Raw genomic sequence first — 20,225 nt, 5'->3', positions numbered from 1 at the left:
AGGTTCACGGGGCAAGAGGTTTTATTGATTGCTGTAGTGCAGGATAATCATTGCTTTGTAGCCAGAGATAGCAGCTCATTCCAGAGGGAATCGTGGAATGTGTTTTTGCACAAGGATTCTTGGTGGTGTGGTTTTCTGTCTTGCAGAGCTCATCACATGTTATATCCCACAGCTGTACCTGGTCGATCTTTGTCATGGTTAAACTTGAAAGGTGTCCCAGACTATTTAACACGAGTGAAAGTGCTCCATGACACCTCATGTATTTGTTTGAGATGCTGTGTGGTGATAGAGATTTTCTTACTGATCCCAGGAATCATGGGGTGGAAAAAAGCAGGAACATGGCAGGTGGAGCCAGAGATGGGGGTTCTTGTCTGCCATTTCCTGTAGGGACCTGGGTGAGACCTCTCCATCTTCTCATCTTTGAAATGAGAGGTGATAGTGTATAATCTCTAAAGAGTTTCACAGCATGACCTGCCTTGGTTTGTGATCCTCGGGAAGGAGAGGAAGAGGCCACCAGTTTTCCTATTGGGTGCACGAAGAGTGGAGTTTGCTTTGGGATTAGAATCAGTGGAATTCCAGCCCGGGAGTCTCTGCAAAGCACAGAAGTCAGGTTTCTTTGTGACTTTGGGGCCAGTGATGTTTCTGTGGATCAGGAAGCAAACTCGGTGGGGAAATAGTGATGAGCGTTTGAGTCCTTTGTTGCCTGTCATGGATAGAGTTTCACTCGGCACAGAATTGTAGACTGCTTCCTCTTTGGAACCCTGAGATCTGGGAGCACTCAGTTTCTGAGAGACTAGTCAGAACTTGGATGTCAGTTTCAACATACCGTTGGATCAAGCAAGAGGACGGGAGTTTTGGGTGATTTTATTAAAGGGGAAGGGAGAGGACTGCCTTCTCTGGTCACATGTCAGGTGCAGGGCCCCAGTCTTTCAGGTCATTTTGGGATTCTTCAAGTAGCTTTCTGTCTTCTAAAGTCACTGCCCTGATAAATGGTCATTTTTAAAATTTTAGATGGTCTTTTACTGAGCATGTGGCATCTTTTGCAGTCCTGTATGTTCCTGCCTTGCTCTTTTTGTTTTATTTTAAGTGTATTTATTTATTTAATTTGGCTGCCTTGGGTCTTAGTTGTGGCGTGTGACATCTTTGTTGAGTTATATGGGCACTCCATCAAGGTGCACAGACTCTCTGCTTGTGACGTGTGGGCTTAGTAAGTGGAAATCTTGCATACAGAGAACCAAGTATATCCCACAACCATACCTGGTTGATCATGCAGGCTTAGTTGCTCCATGGCATTTGGGATCTTAGTTCCCTGACCAGGGATTGAGCCAGAGTCCCCTGCATCGCAAGGTAGATTCTGGACCACTGGTCTACCAGGGAAGTCCCTGCCTTGTCCTTTTAAGTGACATTAATCTTTGAATCAGTGCAGGCCATCATCACTCTGTTGATGTCAGGAGGAAGGAAACAGCATGGCAGCAGCTCCATGGCAGTTTGTTAAGAGAGTTCCTTTAATAAAGACATGTTCAGAGAGACTTGGATTTAGTGACCCACTGGTCATTCCAAGAGCAGTGTTCCTGCTCCAGAGCTAATCGCCACTAATCTTTCATATTAAAAGTATTAAAGAGCACAGTACATTAAAGCCTTACTAAGTGCAGTGGAGGATGATAGCTCTTAATACCAGCGCAAAATGTAAAGCATTTCAGCTTGCTGAATCAATACAGCTCGATTTATTCATAAGCACGTTCACACTTGCAAAGGGCAGGTGCCAAATAATTATTGTTTATGGTGATAATGTAAGGAAATCGTTTAGCCCAATGACTGTTTCACTGTTATTTGTTCAGAAGTAGCAACATTGCCTCTTTAACGTCTGGGCTTGGGGAGCTTTGGCATCCTGGCAGGTACCCACAGAATCCCGGAAAGGAATGCTCCTGTGAGATTGCAGTTAAACACAAGCGAGAATGCCCATCCAATTAACGCCTACCCTCCCAGCCCCTGGCTTATACATTGAGAGGTATTATATTTATGTGTGCTTTCTACTGTTGCAAGGAAAGTATTGGAATTTTGGTGCCTTAGGATTCATGCCACTAATTTTTATTTTCCCCATTATTAAAATTTCTGTAATTTGAATTGCAAACTCTGCAGTCTTGCCAGAATGACTCTGTTTGCCATTCGAGGTTGAATCAAAATGACTGGAGTTAGTTAATAGGTAACTTATTTGAATACAGGGATGTTTATTCATGAAGTGTTGGGAGAAAGTGTGACTGTGCCCTTCTGTTAGGTTGTGGGACTGGATCCTGCCTGGTTGTGAAGCTGGTGCTGGACTATTTGGGGGAATTATTGTTTTTGCTATAGTTGATTGTGAAATAAGAGATGTGACCATTGGTACACAAGACCCTAATGTGAGCGGGTGACAGAACTTACCAGTCTGTAACCCTTCTTTAACTGTGGACTCAAACAAGAGTTTGTTTGTGTTACATGAGACAATCCGCATTTAAAATTTCTAGTTTTTTTAAAAAAATTTAATGACATTTTAGTAATACTAGCAAAACCTAAGCAATCACATTGTTTTCATTGGCTGTCTAATATTGTAACTGGAATTTGATTTGTACACTAATAAGAAAATTAAATATATATACTATAAACTCAAAGAGAAAAGGTAAATCTAAGTGAACTCTTGGAGTTGACTAAATGTTAGATGGTTTAATGTGAAAATTTCAAGAAAATTATTATTAGGAAAAGTGGTGGATTTGGCTTTTTGAGATTTTTAAGAAGAGGATAGAAAACTTCTGTCCAGACTGTTTTCCATTTTGTCATTTTTGGAGGCAAATAAATGAAGAGATCTGTTCTGGAGCTTCCTTGCCAAATGGTAATCGTGAGATTATGTAAAGTTATGTAAATTGTATCAGATGCTATTTGGGTTTTCCTGCACCATGGGAAAATTGTAAGCACAGAGCGGGACTATGAGATTTTCCTTTTTGGTGTTAGTCATAAATGTGTTTATTTTCTTTTGCTTCCTAACCCTGCAGCATATGTACTTTAAATCAGGCCAGCGTTTAATTCTGTGTGGAAGTGAGGGTGAGTTAGTCCTGTAGGTTTCCTTGCCCTGTTGTCTGGTCCCTCTTCTGCATGGTTAATGCTGTCGGAGTCCCAAACCCACCCATCAGCTCTCTTCCTTGGTCCCCTACTGCCCATCCAGGGATCTTGACCTCTGGTGGCTCCCAACTGGGCTGTGGTCCCTTGTGGGGGGCTTTCAGCTCTCATTGGATCCTGTTCCTGCTGTGGGCAGACCCTTTACTACCATGACCCTAACATAGAGCCTGTAAGGGAAGCCTCCACTCACCTTCAAACAGGGTCATCCCCCTTGGCACAGCCCTGGGACTGCTGTTCTCCCCAGCCCTGACGCTGACTAGTGAACCTCCCTGCTCTCTGACCCTGAGCCAGGAGCCTTCAGTGTCCTCTGTCCAGGAGCCCTCAGTGTCCTCTGTCCAGGAGCCCTCAGTGTCCTCTGTCCAGGAACCCTCAGTGTAATCTGTCCAGGGGCCCTCAGTGTCCTCTGTCCAGGGACCCTCAGTGTCCTCTGTCCAGGGGCCCTCAGTGTAATCTGTCCAGGGGCCCTCAGTGTCCTCTGTCCAGGGGCCCTCAGGGTCCTCTGTCCAGGAGCCCTCAGTGTAATCTGTCCAGGGGCCCTCAGTGTCCTCTGTCCAGGGACCCTCAGTGTCCTCTGTCCAGGGGCCCTCAGTGTAATCTGTCCAGGGGCCCTCAGTGTCCTCTGTCCAGGGACCCTCAGTGTCCTCTGTCCAGGGGCCCTCAGTGTAATCTGTCCAGGGGCCCTCAGTGTAATCTGTCCAGGGGCCCTCAGTGTCCTCTGTCCAGGGACCCTCAGTGTCCTCTGTCCAGGGGCCCTCAGTGTAATCTGTCCAGGGGCCCTCAGTGTCCTCTGTCCAGGAGCCCTCACTGTCCTCTGTCCAGGAGCCCTCAGTGTAATCTGTCCAGAAACCTCAGTGTAATCTGTCCAGGGGCCCTCAGTGTCCCCTGTCCAGGGGCCCTCAGTGTAATCTGTCCAGAAGCCTCAGTGTAATCTGTCCAGGCGCCCTCAGTGTAATCTGTCCAGGGGCCCTCAGTGTCCTCTGTCCAGGGACCCTCAGTGTCCTCTGTCCAGGGGCCCTCAGTGTAATCTGTCCAGGGGCCCTCAGTGTAATCTGTCCAGGAACTCTCAGTGTAATCTGTCCAGGAGCCCTCACTGTCCTCTGTCCAGGAGCCCTCACTGTCCTCTGTCCAGGAGCCCTCAGTGTAATCTGTCCAGAAGCCTCAGTGTAATCTGTCCAGGGGCCCTCAGTATCCTCTGTCCAGGGGCCCTCAGTGTCCTCTGTCCAGGAGCCCTCAGTGTAATCTGTCCAGGGGCCCTCAGTGTCCTCTGTCCAGGGACCCTCAGTGTCCTCTGTCCAGGGGCCCTCAGTGTAATCTGTCCAGGGGCCCTCAGTGTCCTCTGTCCAGGGGCCCTCAGTGTCCTCTGTCCAGGAGCCCTCAGTGTAGTCTGTCCAGGGGCCCTCAGTGTAATCTGTCCAGGAGCTCTCAGTGTAATCTGTCCAGGGGCCCTCAGTGTCCTCTGTCCAGGGACCCTCAGTGTCCTCTGTCCAGGGGCCCTCAGTATAATCTGTCCAGGGGCCCTCAGTGTAATCTGTCCAGGAACTCTCAGTGTAATCTGTCCAGGAGCCCTCAGTGTCCTCTGTCCAGGAGCCCTCACTGTCCTCTGTCCAGGAGCCCTCAGTGTAATCTGTCCAGGAACCCTCAGTGTAATCTGTCCAGGAACCCTCAGTGTAATCTGTCCAGGGGCCCTCAGTGTCCTCTGTCCAGGAGCCCTCAGTGTCATCTGTCCAGAAGCCTCAGTGTCCTCTGTCCAGGGACCCTCAGTGTCCTCTGTCCGGTGTCGTCTGTCTAGGATACCTCAGCGCCATCTTTCTGGTCTCCATCATGCTTCTACCTCCTTCTAGCCTTTTGGAGAGGTGCGCTTCAATTTCTCTTCTTCCTCTGAGGTCCTGAACAAGCCTCTTGACCTCACACTGCTTCTTATGAAGTCTGTCATCATGGCTCCACATTCCTGGGCCTTGCCGACCTTCCAGGGTTGTGCCCTCCTTCCATGACCCTGCCTCTGTTCCAGGGTCATGCCTCCAGTTTGCATCCTTCTGTTTGGTCCCTGGGACACTATGCCTTGTTTGACTCCAGCTCTCAGCGAGTGACTGATGTATGCATGGATTGTGTCCTGATCCTAGAACCTTGTGAAAGCTGGACAAATACAGCTTGTATGCAAAATCCTGGGGACTTAGGCAGTGGGGTTTCAAAGTAGAGTTTGGTGGTGTGTTGATCAGGGTTTTCCAGAGAATCAGATCAAATAGAAGTGAAGTGTGCACACATGCACATACACACACCCCGCCCAACCCAGCCAGACTTATTTGAACACATTGGCCCGCACTGTGTGGAGGTTTGGCAAGCCCACAGTCTGATGAGGGAGGCTGGCAGGCTGCAGACCCAGGGCAGGGTTGCCATTGTCGTCCCGTGGCTGTTGGCTGGAGAGACAGGAAGACCTGGGGTTGCTGAGGAAGTCCAGAGCTTCCTGCTGGAGGCTCCCTCTTTCTGGGAGAGGTTAACCCTTCACACAGATTCTTCTCTGAAGACACAGCAGTTTAAAATTTTTATTTTTGCACGTTAGTTTTCTGATGAAAATACTATAATTGTATAGATTTCACGTAAATGAAAGAAAGTAGAAGTCACTCAGTTGTGTCCAGCTCTTTGCAACCCCATGGACTATACGGTCCATGGAATTCTCCAGCCTGGAGAGCCAGAATACTGGAGTGGGTAGCCTTTCCCTTCTCCAGGGGATCTTGCCAACCCAGGGAATGAACCCAGGTCTCCTGCGTTGCAGGCAGATTCTTTACCAGATGAGCCACAGGGAAGCCCTCACATAAGTATATTTGTATGATTTAATTTCAGATGATTTCTGTGAATAGTAGACAAATTATGTGTCTGGAGCTTTCTCTCTTATTTTTTTTAACGAGACATGATTTTGCTGAACTGAAGGCAGAAACAAATTTTATGGACTCTCTCTCTCTCTCTCTATACACACACACACACACACACACACACACACACGCACACACGCACACACGCACACATATACACACATAAAAAACAGTTTACTGATTTATTTTATTACTCATCCAAACATTGCTAGCCCATCAGCAAAACACCCAGACAAGTGATTATAATTAAATGTAGTAATCTTTGGCATTTTGCCAACCTGCAGTCATATATAAACCACAGATTTTTGCATCCTTTTTGATTCTGTCCACTAAAGATGTATTTGTCAGTGTAGGCAGATAGAATGTAATTCACAGTCAGTTTGCTTAGATTAATAAGTTAAAAATATTTCCACGTGGAAATGGTCCATGTCTGTGGACCTGAACGTGCGCTCTTGCCCTGGGCCCCAGACCTGTTAGCAGCAGACCTGGCCTCTGGTTTCCAGTGGTGTCCCCAGGTCCTTTGTGCGCCAGCACCTTTCCAAGCGTTACTCTGCACGGGTCGACTTGGGGAATCAGGTCCATCTGCTGGAGTGTCACCATCGGTGATCCTCCCTGCCTCCCCCGCCTCAGCCGTCCTTTATCCACTTTGGAGAAGGATGGGTCTCTAGGGTGCATCGCTTTGTGACACTAAACACAGACTGTCTGTTTTCAGTGATTCCTCCTTTTCTCAAGGCCTCACCCTGACCCTCCACCCTTAACAGTAGCTTACAACAATTTCCTTTTTATGCTTAATCATCAGATATTTGTAACGTTATAGATTGTATTTTGCTCAGGACTAAGAACAATTGCAGCGGCCTAAGCCCAAAGGAAATTCTTACTCTGTGGTCAGAGAAATCTTTACAAGTTTAATTATGTTTTACAGTTATTGTCACATATGAATTTTTGTGGTTGTTGCAGAGAAGTAGAGACGGAGGAACCATGGAAGACTTTGGGGGGGATCTTCCTTGGTGGTCTGTTGGCTGAGACTCCACGCTCCCAGTGCGGGGGGCCCCAGTTCGATCCTTGGTCAGGAAACCAGACTCACATGCCACAACTAAGAGCTCAAATGCCACAGCTAAAATTCTGCACGCTGCAACTAAGACCTGGCACAGACTTTGGGAAGGTGGCTCAGACGGTAAGCAATCTGCCTGCAATGCCAGAGGCCTGGGTTCTATCCCTGGGTTAGGAAGATCCCCTGGAGGAGGGCATGGTAACCCACTCCAGTGTTGTTGCCTGGAGAATCCCATGGACAGAGGAGCCTGGTGGGCTACAGTCCGTGGGGTCACAAAGAGTCGGACATGACTGAGTGATTAAGCGCATGTTAGGGTAAGAGTCTGGGGATCTGTGACTTCAAGGAGAGAAAGGAACGCTACACAAATTGACCAGTAAGGAGCTTATTTATGTCTGTTTGAAAATGTATGATGGGAGAGATCAGATTATTCCATTGAATATATTTTATGGGAGCGATAGTGCAGTTTTATTCAAAATGTCATGTCAGTAGTACGTAGGAAATGACATTCTTTGCAACTGTTGAAACCAGTGAAAAATTTTAGAATGCCAAATTGAGAACACTTGAAGCGGAGCCATCAGATCTTCAAAAGTAGAACCTCGGAGGTTTCGCTTCGTCCTGAGTAGCTGTGCCTGGGGCCTTGTGGTTCTCTGAATGTTTTGAACTCCCTTCACCCTCCCACCTCGGCCCCCTTGTATCCATCCTGGGATGGATGAGATGAGATGGGATGAGATCCGACGGCCCTCGAACCACCTCCGACCCCTCTCTCTCCCTGACTTCCCTGTGCTCTCCCATCTTGTTCACTCATTATGACAGTTTTTCTTATAATTTAGGTGATTAGAAGTCCTCAGGGCTTCGAAAGTGCTTACCATCATAGGACTTTTATGGGTTTATATGTAAGTCATTCAATTTCTTTGGTCGTGGTAAAGGACAAATCTCGAAGCTCTTCTCTGATGGGGAAAGGACCTGGCAGAGGAAGGCCTTGGGTTGATGGGCAAGAACCCTGTCATGGGTGCCAGCAGCCACTTTGGTCCACAGAGGATGCTACTGTCCTAGAATGGAATGATTTTTATATCCATCTATGAAAGGTTATTTATTGAGGTTCTACCATATGCCTGATCTTTTTCTTTTTTGGTTTGAATATACAGTAGAGTTAATATTAAGCATTTTGTATGAAGCATGTTTGTAATGCAGTCAGCTTTTTGGCGGACGGCATGGACTCATCATGATGAACTTGTTTTTGGAAAGGATGTTTCATGCAGAGCTGATGTAATGATTTATTTGTCAGTCCATTCTGCTTTGGCCCTTCATTCCTGAGGTGCTCACTCATCTGACTCAGAGGTATCAGAAGGCAATTTGAAATTCAGGTCTCTGGAAACACAGGTTATCATCCCCCTCCTTGTTTGGGTGGGAGCTTTTCTGAGAGCCACTTCTTTTCCAGTTTTAAAATGAGTCTTTTTTTTGTTTTAAGCGTGTAACGAATGGCTTACTATTCATATCTGTTTGGTTGCTCTGATCCTTGTTGTTCTCTGGTTCTTCCTTGCCGCACAGGCTCCCTCTGGTTTTGGAGAGTGGGGGCCACTCCCCGGTTGCGGTGTGAGGGGCTCTCGTTGAGGTGGCTTCTCTTGTTGTGGACCACACGCTCTCGGGCTCTAGAGCACAGGCTCAGTAGTTGTGATGCATGGGCTTAGTTGCCCCTCAGCAGGTAGAATCTTCCGAATCAGGGATTGGACCTGTGTTCCCTGCATTGGCAGGTGGGTTCTTACCCACCAGACCACCAGGGAAGTTCTGCGCTGGGCATTTTTAAAGGCTGGCTAGCCTGCAGTGGAAATTGACGAGAGCTGGACATCCATCTGCTTGGTAATGGGACTCTGACCCTTGACTTCTGGGGTGATCTACTGATAGCTAAATGGAGGGGTTCCTCTGGACTAGATTCTGCTGGTGTTTCAGTAAAATAAGTTGCTGTTTCTGTGGCTGATTTCTGTGTAGTAAGAGTGCTCCTTAGGCCTGAATGGAGGCGTGGAGACTATGTATTGGCCTGGTGAGTGGCTCAGCTATGCCACTTGCTGAAAGTAGGACCTTTGGAAAAAGGTCACTTAACCTCTTGGCATCACACTCCCCGTATCTTTAAAATGGCTCATGAATACCTGACCTTGGTGATGGTGTCAGCAGCAGCTTGCATGGCAGATGCAAAACCTCTCTGTAACTGTGAAGTCGGAAGGGCACCTAGCATCAAATCACGTGTTTTTTTTTTTTCTTCTATTTTAAATGAATGAAGCCCTAATGGTCCACCCTAAATTGGCGGGGACAGGGAGCTATCAGAGGGAGGATGTGTCTGTATCCAACATGAAGAATCTGGAGAAACAGCTCCAAAGGTGCAGACACCCCTTACTTAGCTGGAAGCCCCCTGCCCACCTGTGCTCAGACCCCAGGACACTGAGAAGGAATGGCCTTTCCCTCCCTGTGATCTCGGAGAACGTTGGTCAGAGTTCTTTTCAGACCATTATCTTTGCCTGTGTTGTAGCTGTTTATGGGTCTGTGATGGCACCCATTTGATGACAAAAGTAAGAGTTTGAGAACATTGTGTAACTCAGAAATGCATCTCTTGGATCCTGATATTACCGCCTAACTAAGTGTGTGACCTTGGGCTGGGTATCTCCTTTCTAAACTTTGTGACCTTCAGCGTGCTCATTTGGAACTTGAGGATCATGATAGCTGTCTTGCAGGATCGTGTCATGTATCAAAGGGGCTTTGTATGGCCGCATCAGCCGTGCTGAGAATGTGGGAGGAGGTGGAAAAATGCTGGTTTTTCCTTCCTTCATCCTTCTAGTTAAAGGTGGTATCGTCTCTGTTTTTTAAAAGTTATTTATTTATTGTTGTAAGGCAGTTTATTGTTTTCTAGCAGTTTTAGGTTCACAGCCAGAGGAAAAGAAGGTACAGAGATTTCCCATCTCCTGTCTGACCACCTCCACCGTATCCCCACCATCAACATCCCCACCAGATGGTACTTTTGTTACAACTGATGAACCTGCACTGACACGTCATCGTCACCCAGAGCCCGCAGTTGACATTAGGGGTCACTCTTGCTATTGTAGGACATCCCTGGTGGCTCAGATGGTAGAGAATCCACCTACAATGCAGGAGAACCAGGTTCAGTCCCTGGATTGGGAAGATAGCTTGGAGAAGAGAATGGAAACCCAGTCCAGTATTCTTGCCTGGAGAATCCCAGGACGGAGGAGCCTGGTGGGCTACAGTCCATGGGCTCACAGAGAGTCGGACATGTCTGAGTGACCAGCACTTCTTCAACACTTCTTGGTGCTGTGGGTTTGGACAAAAGTTTAATGATGTGTGTCCATGACGGTGTTGTCCAGAGCAGTTCTGTGGCCCTAAAAAGCTTCTGTGCTTCACCTTTGCACCCCTGCCCACCCCAGCCTCCGGTAGACGCTGCTCTTTCTCCTGTCTCCATAGCTTTGCATTTTCTGTGTTTTCGTGGAGTGGAATCACACAGCCTCTTGTTTTTAGGCCTCACACAGACTTAAAGCTCTGTCCTTGCTACGTGGGTAAAGAGCAAAGCCTCTGAGCTACCACGACGACGGCAGCAGGGGCTGATTGGTAGGAGCAGACGCACGTTGTTTTTTGAAGAGGCTTTAAATACAGTCACACTCACGCACTCCAGTCACACTGCTTGGTCTTGACGACTCTGCCTGTCAGTTTTCTGGTGGTGAGAGGCGGGGAGGAGAGCTGTGAGTCACACAACCTCGTATCACGGATAAGTGACCGACAGCCCGTCTGCACGGGAGGAGAGAGAAACATGGGGAAAAGTGGATGCCAACCCAGGGGCAGTGTCATGCCGTGGACTGATGAGCAAATAGCCCAGTCGTAGGTCTGCAGGATCTGGGGTGATTGCACAGTGCCTTGCGTGCGTGTTCAGTCATGGCTGACTCTTTGCGACTCCATTGACTGTAGCCCACCAGGCACCTCTGTCCATGGAATTTTGCAGTCAAGAATACTGGAGTGGGTTCCCATTTCCTATTCCAGGGGATCTTCCTGGCCCAGGGGTCGAACCCTCGTCTCCTGTGCCTCCTGTATTGGCAGGCAGATTCTTTACCATTGCACCACCTGGGAAGCCCATTACACAGCGAGCTGTCAGCTGCTATACGGGAAGGCAGAATAATTGATCTTTGTGAGGTTCACTCCGTAAAGAGGCTTTACATTTATTTCATATATGTTAAGTAGGAGGCCACCGAAAAGGCAAGCTGAGAGGGGTATGGTGAGGAGAAACAGATCGTAAATAGTTACTGCTCTTTGACAGACAGGTGCTCCATGTGTTGGATATATTATTATTACTTCCACAGAGCTCTTCTTCCATACCCAGGTTTAGAGTAGGGTTGTAATTCTGGCTCCTTAAATGTGGTGAATCCCTAAGCAACACAGCCTGGGGGCTTTGTCCTGCCAGATGCTATTGATTTTTGTGTTTTATGCCTCGCACAGACCCAAATCAGGTGCTATTGATTTTTGTGTTTCGAGATGTCCTGAGCTGTGTTGGTCAACCCGAGGGATGGGCATGGAACCTGGACTGGGGATACCTGCTGGGCTGAGAATCAGGCTAACCTGGAGCACAACTGGTGGGTCCACAGTTAAGGCAAAGATGTGACCATTCAGCTGTCGGTTGAGATTGATTTTCTAAGATGACACAGGCAGATTCTCTCTGGTGGATGGTGCATCCATATGAGAGGTCCAGGTTCTCCAAGCCTGAGAACAAAGCCTGACCCTGATCCATGGGATGGGCTCCTTGGAAGAAAAATCTAGAACCTACAGCAGTGTTAGGCAATGGACTGGGAAGCTTACCCGATAGGGTCAGGGCATGACCTGACCTCATTAATGGGGTAGCAGAGGTGGGAAGAAGGAGCTAAAATGGGGCCATACAGTACTTCCTGGGGCCCTGAACAGATTCCCAGGATAAAGCGAGCTTGGCAGAGCCACGTGTATGCACCCTGGGAGTGAAAAATGGATAGGGAGATTCATAAATACCATAGGTTCCTGAGACCTCAAGAGTTAGAGGGAACACTCTGATCTGAGAGGTGGACAATGGGGGAGTGAGCCCCCCAGACAAGGATCTTGAGTGTCTTGTCATTATTTCTTATCAACTGACAGAGCTATTAAGCATATCTGGTTAATACAAATGAAAAAAAATAGCATGTTTATATAGCGGTGACAAACAGCCTCCAAAAGCCCATCGTGGATTGTACAAACAAGTTATAGCCATTAAAATAATCTGTAATTATTTTTTCGACTAGACAGTATGTTAAATCATTAGCATCCGTTCAGCTTATTTCTCAGAAAATTATGTGTTGTGTGTCTTTTGAGTCTGTCATAAAGCAAAATAATCACACCAACCTCCCTCATCACCTTCAATCATAAGCAAAACAAAACTGTTTGAAAGTCTCCAAAGAAAATAACAGTTATTTAAAACTTACTTTCGGGTTCAAATGTTTTCTTGCCCTGTAAAGGTCATGGGATGATGTATATGCCTTGTGTGTTATGTGGAGCAATAGTTAATCACAGCTTTGTTTGATGAAATCTGTAAAGCAACCCTGTCTTCAGATTCTTTGTTTGTACATCCGATGTGTAATTTTTTATTGCATCAAAATTAATTTTCCATCCCTAATGTACATGGAGCTTTAGAGCTGTAAGTTTTGCTGATGGTTCTTTCAGCAAAGTGTATGTATTTATGTGTCTTTTCTTGGGTGGATTTCTTCGAAGCATTTCTGCAGGCAGGATGTTCACATAAATAACCAAGCAGCAAATAAATGTCAATTAAAAATTCTATTAACATAACTGGCAGGAGTCCTTTAACAAATATTTAAGTACACTATATTTAGATTAAATTTAATTCAGGGGGAGATGCTTGCCTGCTTAACTTCCCAAAGTAGCTCATCTTTCTCCTATAGCAGAAGAATATTTTATTTTACATTTCAGAAGTAAAGGTCTAAACTGCATACATCTGAACTGTTTTATTGTTGTTGTTTAGTTGCTAAGTCATGTCGGATTCTTTGTGACCCCATGGACTGTAGCCTGCCAGGCTCCTCTGTCCATGGGATTCTCCAGGTAGGAATACTGGAGTGGGTTGCCATTTCCTTCTCCAGAGGATCTTCCCCACCCAGGTATCAAACTGCATTGGCAGGTGCATTCTTCGCTGCTGCACCATGGGGGAAGCCCCCAAATATCTGAATATTGGATGTTAAAGTGTTAGGAGGATTTTAAAGTGGTTTTTAGAAGCAAAGAAATTTGGTCATTTTCAAGTTATCAACTCACCTTCATGGTTACCTTTCTTCTTTCTTCCTGGATCCTCTATTTTTTGTTTTCAAAATTTCTCTTTCCTGGGAGTTTTTTGTTTGTTTGCTTCCAGCTCGTCTGAGGGCCTTGATCACATGGTTTATGTATTAAGGTACAACCTTGGCTGCTGTGATGTCAAGACTCTGAAATACTGAGCCTCACATAGACGGTTACTGCTCTTTACTTCAACAGGCCAGGGTGAGCAGTTTGGGATGGTGGTGCCTCTTTTCCATTGGATGTGTCATCACTGGGTTCTCTCCAGGTTGTTATAGAATGCTGAGTAGAGTTCCCTGTGCTACGCAGTAGGTCCCTGTTGGTTATTTATCAAGTTCCCACGACAAAGATTTGGAAAATGCCCACGGGTGCAGAGCAAACTGGAGAGAAAATAATTTGAAAAAGAATGAATATATGTATCTGTGTAGCTGATCACTTGGCTGTGCACTTGAAACTAACCCAACTATGCCCCAATAAAATGTATGAAAAATTAGCCCCTGCAATCACAAAGAAGGAAGGGAGCATTCAGAGCCTTTGGCTCACCTCCCACCAGCCAGAGCTTAGCACTTGGCTGTACGTAGGTCGTTGTAAGGGATGATGGGAAGTGTCCCCAGGCAGCCACAGTTTGGTTCAGCTTTGTAGCCAAAACTCTCAGGTAGAGGCTTCCTCTAAGAAAAAGCTGTTTTTTTATCTGGCTGCATGCAGGATCTAGTGAAGTCATTCAGTCGTGTCCGACTCTTTGTAGCCCCGTGGACTGTAGCCTACCAGGCTCCTCTGTCCATGGGATTTTCCAGGCAAGAATACTGGAGTGGGTTGCCATTTCCTTCTCCAGGAGATCTTCCCAACCCAGGTCTCCCGCATTGTAGGCAGATGCTTTACCGTCTGAGCCACCAGGGGAGTCTAGCTGCCTGATAAAGGGTGGACCCTGAGCCCCCTGCACTGGGAGCTCAGAGTGTTAGCCACTGGACCACCAGGGAAGTTCCGAGGCTTCTTTACCTAGAAGAATCAAGGGGAGAAAGAGGTCTGGGGACATAGCGGTGTCTGCCATAATTCATGCAGCTCACAGAATTTTTTTTAGGATGACTATTTTAGCCTTACCGAACATGTCAGGGAGATGTCCAAATGCTGCAAAGACAGAACCAGACAACTTTTTTCTTCCTTTGGTACTCAAAATGCATTTTCTGTAGTTGATACAGTACCTTTCAATTTCTAACTGGCAGTATCTACTGTTCATTTAATAGGACTTGTGCTTTCCCTGGTATTAACTTTTAAGGAGATTAATGGCCCACGATATCATTGCCTTTCTAATAGTTGGGCTCATCAGCCACACTTTTCACTGTGCTTTTAAACTGCAGTCCATCTGGAACAGTCTTTAAAATCATTTACCGCTTTGGCTGGGTTCCTGTTTATGTACTAAAACATAATATCTTGGACCTAGATTAATTTTCTCATTTGTAGATTCTGTTTTTTAAGCTAGAGTTTATTAGTCAATATAAGTGAATGAATGAATGTTAGTCACTCAGTCATCTCTGGCTCTTTGTGACCCCATTGATTGTAGCCCACCAGGCTCCTCCCCCATGGGGTTTTCCAGGCAAGAATGCTGGAGTGGGTTGCCATTCCCTTCTCCAGGGGATCTTCCCGACTCAGGAATCGAACCTAGGTCTCGTGCATTGCAGGCAGATTCTTTCCTTTCTGAGCCACCAGGGAAGCCCTGTCAGTTAACATAGTCACAATATTTTAGAGACAAATGATTCTAAAACACTTTTGAAAAAAATTGGCAGGATCTTACATCCTGCAGAATGCTTTCTCAAGGTATTTTCAGCTGTTTAAGGTAAGTACTCAGTATAAAAAAGACCCTCCACCATGACATAGCATCAACAATTTATTTTTTAAAGAATTTTTTGTGATCTGAATCATTTTTAAAATCTTCATTGAATTTATTGCATATTGTTTCTGTTTTATGTTTTGGTTTTTGGTCATGAGGCATGTGGTATTTAACTCCCTTTCCAGGGATTGAACTGACAATTCCTGCATTGGAAGATATAGTCTTAATCACTGTACCACTAGGGAAGCCACAGCATCGTACAATTTTAGAATACTGAAGTCAGGAAGATCCTACAAGTATCTAGAAAGAAAAAGAAAAACAGATTATATACAGATTGTTGATTAAAATATTTTGAGTCAGTTACTTTGCACAAAGATAAAAAGGGGAGGTTGTCAGGTGTGTATGTTCTTTGGTATGTGTAGTCAAATGTTAGACTCAAAGTGGACTTTTGTCTTGAATTAAGTATCCATGAGGAAATTTGGGAGGTGAAGACCACAGAGGTCAAGTGTTCAGGGCCTTACTTTTGCCTTAAACATGGTAGGAATTTATAGTACTTTTATTATATGCTATTTATTAATTTTTCTTTTTAATTTATTTTTTATGGAAGGGTGATTGCTTTACAGAATTTTGCTGTTGTCTGTCAAACCTCAACATGAAATCAGCCATAGGTATACATATATCCCCTCCCTTTTGAGCCTCCCTCCCAGCTCCCGCCCCATCCCACCCCTCTAGGGTGATACAGAGCTCCTGTTTGAGTTTCCCGAGCCATCCATCAAATTCCTGCTGGCTATCTGTTTTACATATGGTAATGTAAGTTTCCATGTTACTCTTTCCCTACATCTCACTGTCTCCTGCCCTCTCCCCATGTCCATAAGTCTGTTCTCTATGTATCTTTCTCCATTGCTGCCCTGTAAATAAATTCTTCAGAACCATTTTTCTAGATTCTGTATATGTGTGTTAGAATCACCTCATCAGAACTGACTCACATGCATTCCTTTTTATGGCCGAGTAATATTCCATTTGGTATACGTACCACAACTTCTTTATCCATTCATCTGTCAATGGACATCTAGGTTGCTTCCATGTTCTAGCTATTGTAAATGGTGCTGCCGTAAACAGTGGGATACATGTGTCTTTTTCAATTTTGCTATCCTCAGGGTATATGCCTAGGAGGGGGATTGCTGGGTCATGTGATGGTTTTATTCCTAGTTTTTTAAGGAATCTCCATACCGTCTTCCATAGTGACTGTATCAGTTTACACTCCCACCAACAGTGATGAAAATTTGCATCTTTTCTTCCTTTGGTTGACCCGGAAGAAGCACTGGGTTTGCATGAAGGAGGTCTGCGTTGAGCTGTCGGGGTGCACGTGGCTGTGTGCCATTGCTCGGCTGTGCATTTTCAAACTCCTCATCAGATGAACACTCGTCCGTCATGGATGTAATAAGAGCATCTTAGCTCTGATCCTGGAGTGAGCTGAGGTTGCGGTGAGCCCTGGGGATCAACTTCCACATCCCAAAGTCAATTAACTAGGTGCTTGTACTGGCATTACTATTTGTAAGATAATTTTTTTTTTGTTTTTCTCTGTGCTGGGCTTTTGTTGCTGAGAAGGCTTCTCTCTCGTTGCGGCGAGCAGGGGCTATTCTGCAGTTGTGCATGGGCTTTTCGTTGCTGTAGCTCCAGTTGGGGAGCATGGGCTCTAGGACTCTCGGCTTCCATACTTGGGGCACCTGGGCTCAGGACTTGCGGCTCCCTGGCCCTAGAGCACAGACTCAGTGGCTAGGAACAGGCTTCGTTGCTTTGAGTCACGTGGGATATTCTCCGAGCAGGGACTGAACCCGCGTCTCCTGCTTTGGTAGGCTGATTCTTTACCCCTGAGCCATCCGGGAAGCCCTGGCGTTACTGTTTCTAATGGATTGTTAAAAAGGAAATTTTCAGAGTGTAAAGCATGAAGCTGCCCTATGGTATTGAGAAGTTATTTCTGCAGAAAAGACGAGCTTATTCTATCCTGGAGGCTTTGAAAGTGGCTTGTGGTCCTCAGAGGGGCTCCCACTCACCTGTACCTGTTTCCTCTTCTTATGTTAACCGTTGTTAAAGAATCCTTGAGGTTCTGTCCCAGTGACGTTGCTCGGAGGATTCTTGTTGGTAGTTGTCACTGATGGTTGGAAGTGGAGCTGCCAGGAACGTGCTGTGCCTTCACCTGTGACTGCTGAGGAAAGGTTGTCACCTGCAGGACCCGACAAAGGTCACTGTCCGTGTTCATCTGAGCGACAGGCGCCCCGGACACCAGCCCATCTGCAGCCGGCCTTTCTGGGTCAGTGATCAGCATCGGCACGACAAGACCCCACTGGGAAAGGGGGCAGAAACCCAGACGTTACGGATGGGGGCAGCCTGCAAACAGAGACTTCTCAGAGGTTTATTCTTGGCCGTCAACAGCCACAGAGCTTCTTGCCTTTGTAGGAGGCGGAGATTTATTCAGTGTTTTCCTGCCCACAGATGATGCAGATCCTGCAGTAGGCAATTCCTGAACCCACTTCCCTTCCTAGAAAATCTGTTATGTGATGACTTTAAAGGACTTGGGCTAATTTGTAGGACACGGGAGAGTGATAATCAACTTAGCAACTTGAAATTAGAGTTGCTTTGTAAAAAATTAAAAATTTTAGTTTTTATTGGAGTATAGTTAATTTACAATGTGTTGTAGTGTTAGTGTACAGAAGTGTGATTCAATATCAATGTATGACAAAACCCACTGAAATGTTGTGAAGTAATTAGCCTCCAACTAATAAAAAAAAAAAAAGAAGTGTGATTCAGTTATATACATACATATGTGCATTCTTTTTCAGATTCTTTTCTCATATAGGTTATTATAGAATATTGAGTAGAGTTCCATGTGCTATACAGGAGGTCCTTGTTGATTATCTCTTTTATGTATAGTGATATATGTATGTTAATCCCAAACTCTTAATTTATCTGGTGCTCCCCCCAGCCTTTTAGAGCTCTAGAGAGAATCCTGTTCTACCTGCCTATCAAATAAAATTTTGGTTGGAAGAAATTTTATCCCAAACTCAAATCATGGTTGTCTTCAACTAGGAGAAACTAAGGGTCTTACAACTGAAGAGCATCTCCATTTCTTGATTTTTCCCTAAAGAGAACCAACAAAGGATGACATGCTTTGTCATGAAATTAATTTGAGCATGAAGCAAAAAGTCAGTTTGGTCTTTACATAACATTTAAAATTAGGCAAATGTCCCTAAGCCTGAACAGTCTATGTGAAACGTGGGTATCCTCTTGAATTCTTGTTGAGGGGCAAGGTAACAAGTGAGGAATGGGGAGCAGAGCAATGTGCAGAGAGTGGCTGGCTGGAGAATGAGGAACAGAGCAGAAAGTTAGGTGTTAACATCTGAAAAATAAGCAGTTCTGGTGAGGTGCATGCGAACCTTGATCAAAAATAATGGCAAAGTAATTTTTAGGGGAGAAATGTCATCTTTGTGAGACGAATGCCTTTTCCCAACTGGTAGGTTTCTTCACTGGTTAGCCCTGGACAGGATAAGCCAGGTTTTAAAAATGTTAATGAATTAATTATTATTATATTGATTGCTGTTAGCTCTTGTCATTGCTGGACTGTGGGAGACAGTGGGAGAAATTACGTTGATTTAGGACTACGTGTGTGTCCTGGATGTGGAAACCTGAAAGTATTGAAAAGTATTAGCGGAAAATCCTTGAGCCCAGTACAGTGAAATGGGGTTGACTGTGGTTTTACACCTGTGAGATGAGGAATCCTTATGTTTGAGAGGTCTGGAGTGGCAAGGATTTGTATTTATTTACATTTTTTTCCCTGCGAGGCATGTGGGATCTTAGTTCCCCAGGGATTGAAATCCTCCTGCATTGGAAGGGTGAGTCTTAACCACTGGACTGCCAGGGACGTTCCAAGGATTTGTATTCTAGAGTGCCGTTTTAAGACGGACCCTGGAATGAGCTGAGAACACCAGTGATTGTGACCCTAGGTGTCAAAGACGGAAAGCTGCCTTCTTGGTCCTGGGCATTCTCAGGGTGGGTGGGTGCCTGGGACCCAAGATGAGGCCGTAAGGGGCAGAGGGCCCCTGACAGCCTTGAAGGTTCTTGAAGGACCTTCAAATAGAAGAAAACGAAGTCCTGGTGAAGGTGCCTTGTCTTGTGAAGGGCAGCAGCTCACTTTTCATACCTTTGGCCTAACAGCAGCAGCTTTGAACGATACCAATTACTGTAAGTAGGATCCTTGGTTCACATCACTTGCATGTTTACAAGCTTTCCTAAAAACTGTCATTTCAAGGAGAAATGGAGACACCCCATCTCTAAATCAAGGTGCGTGCCCAGTCCATGGTCATAAGTCATGGTGCATGTGTCAATGAAAAGAAATGAACTGTTTTATCTTTCATGGGGTTCAGTCTAATTGGACAGAGAAAGTACCCTGCACATCGATTCTGTAAACAGTTGTATTTAAGAGCCTGTTGTCTGTGTTGGGTCCTTGAATTTTTCTCTTTTGACTTCCTCTGTCTCCATTTCTTTTTTTCTCCATCTGCTTTCTCCTGGATGCTCAATTTTCTGTTCATTGTTGTGCTAAAATTACACTTTGAGGGCACCAGCAACTCTTAACGGCCAAACTCAGTGGTCTTTTTCTGTGAAGCTTGTCCTAAGTGGATTGCATTAACATTGTTCTTCCCTCATTTTCCCAAATGTCCTTTAAAAAATGTTTTTTGTTTCCCTGGTAATTTTTTCTCGATAGTATTTTTGCATCCAATTTCCAGGTTTTCTGTTGAATGGCACCACATTTAAATTTGCTGATGTCACAGAGGATAAAATAAAACATCATCCAGCTCTTTGTGACCCTGTGGACTGTAGCCCACCAGGCTCCTCTGTCCATGGTGATTCTGCAGGCAGGGATACTGCAGTGGGTTGCCATGCCATCCTCCAGGGGATCTTCCCAATCGAGGATCGAACTCAGGTCTCCCCCATTGCAGGCGGATTCTTTACC

At 45.6% G+C, this 20,225-nt stretch overlaps 1 protein-coding gene across 7 annotated transcripts in view; it reads left to right on the top strand.

Annotated features, from left to right (window-relative positions):
* SFMBT2 (Scm like with four mbt domains 2) overlaps window positions 1-20,225 on the top strand; it is a 178,319-nt gene that overhangs the window by 30,058 nt on the left and 128,036 nt on the right. The gene's annotated exons all lie outside the window — the stretch shown is intronic.

The sequence above is a fragment of the Muntiacus reevesi genome, chromosome 2 (assembly GCF_963930625.1).
Source record: "Muntiacus reevesi chromosome 2, mMunRee1.1, whole genome shotgun sequence".
NCBI classification, from domain to species: Eukaryota; Metazoa; Chordata; class Mammalia; order Artiodactyla; family Cervidae; genus Muntiacus; species Muntiacus reevesi.
The sequence above is the reverse complement of the archived record's forward strand: the minus strand, read 5'-3'. Positions and strand labels throughout refer to the sequence as shown.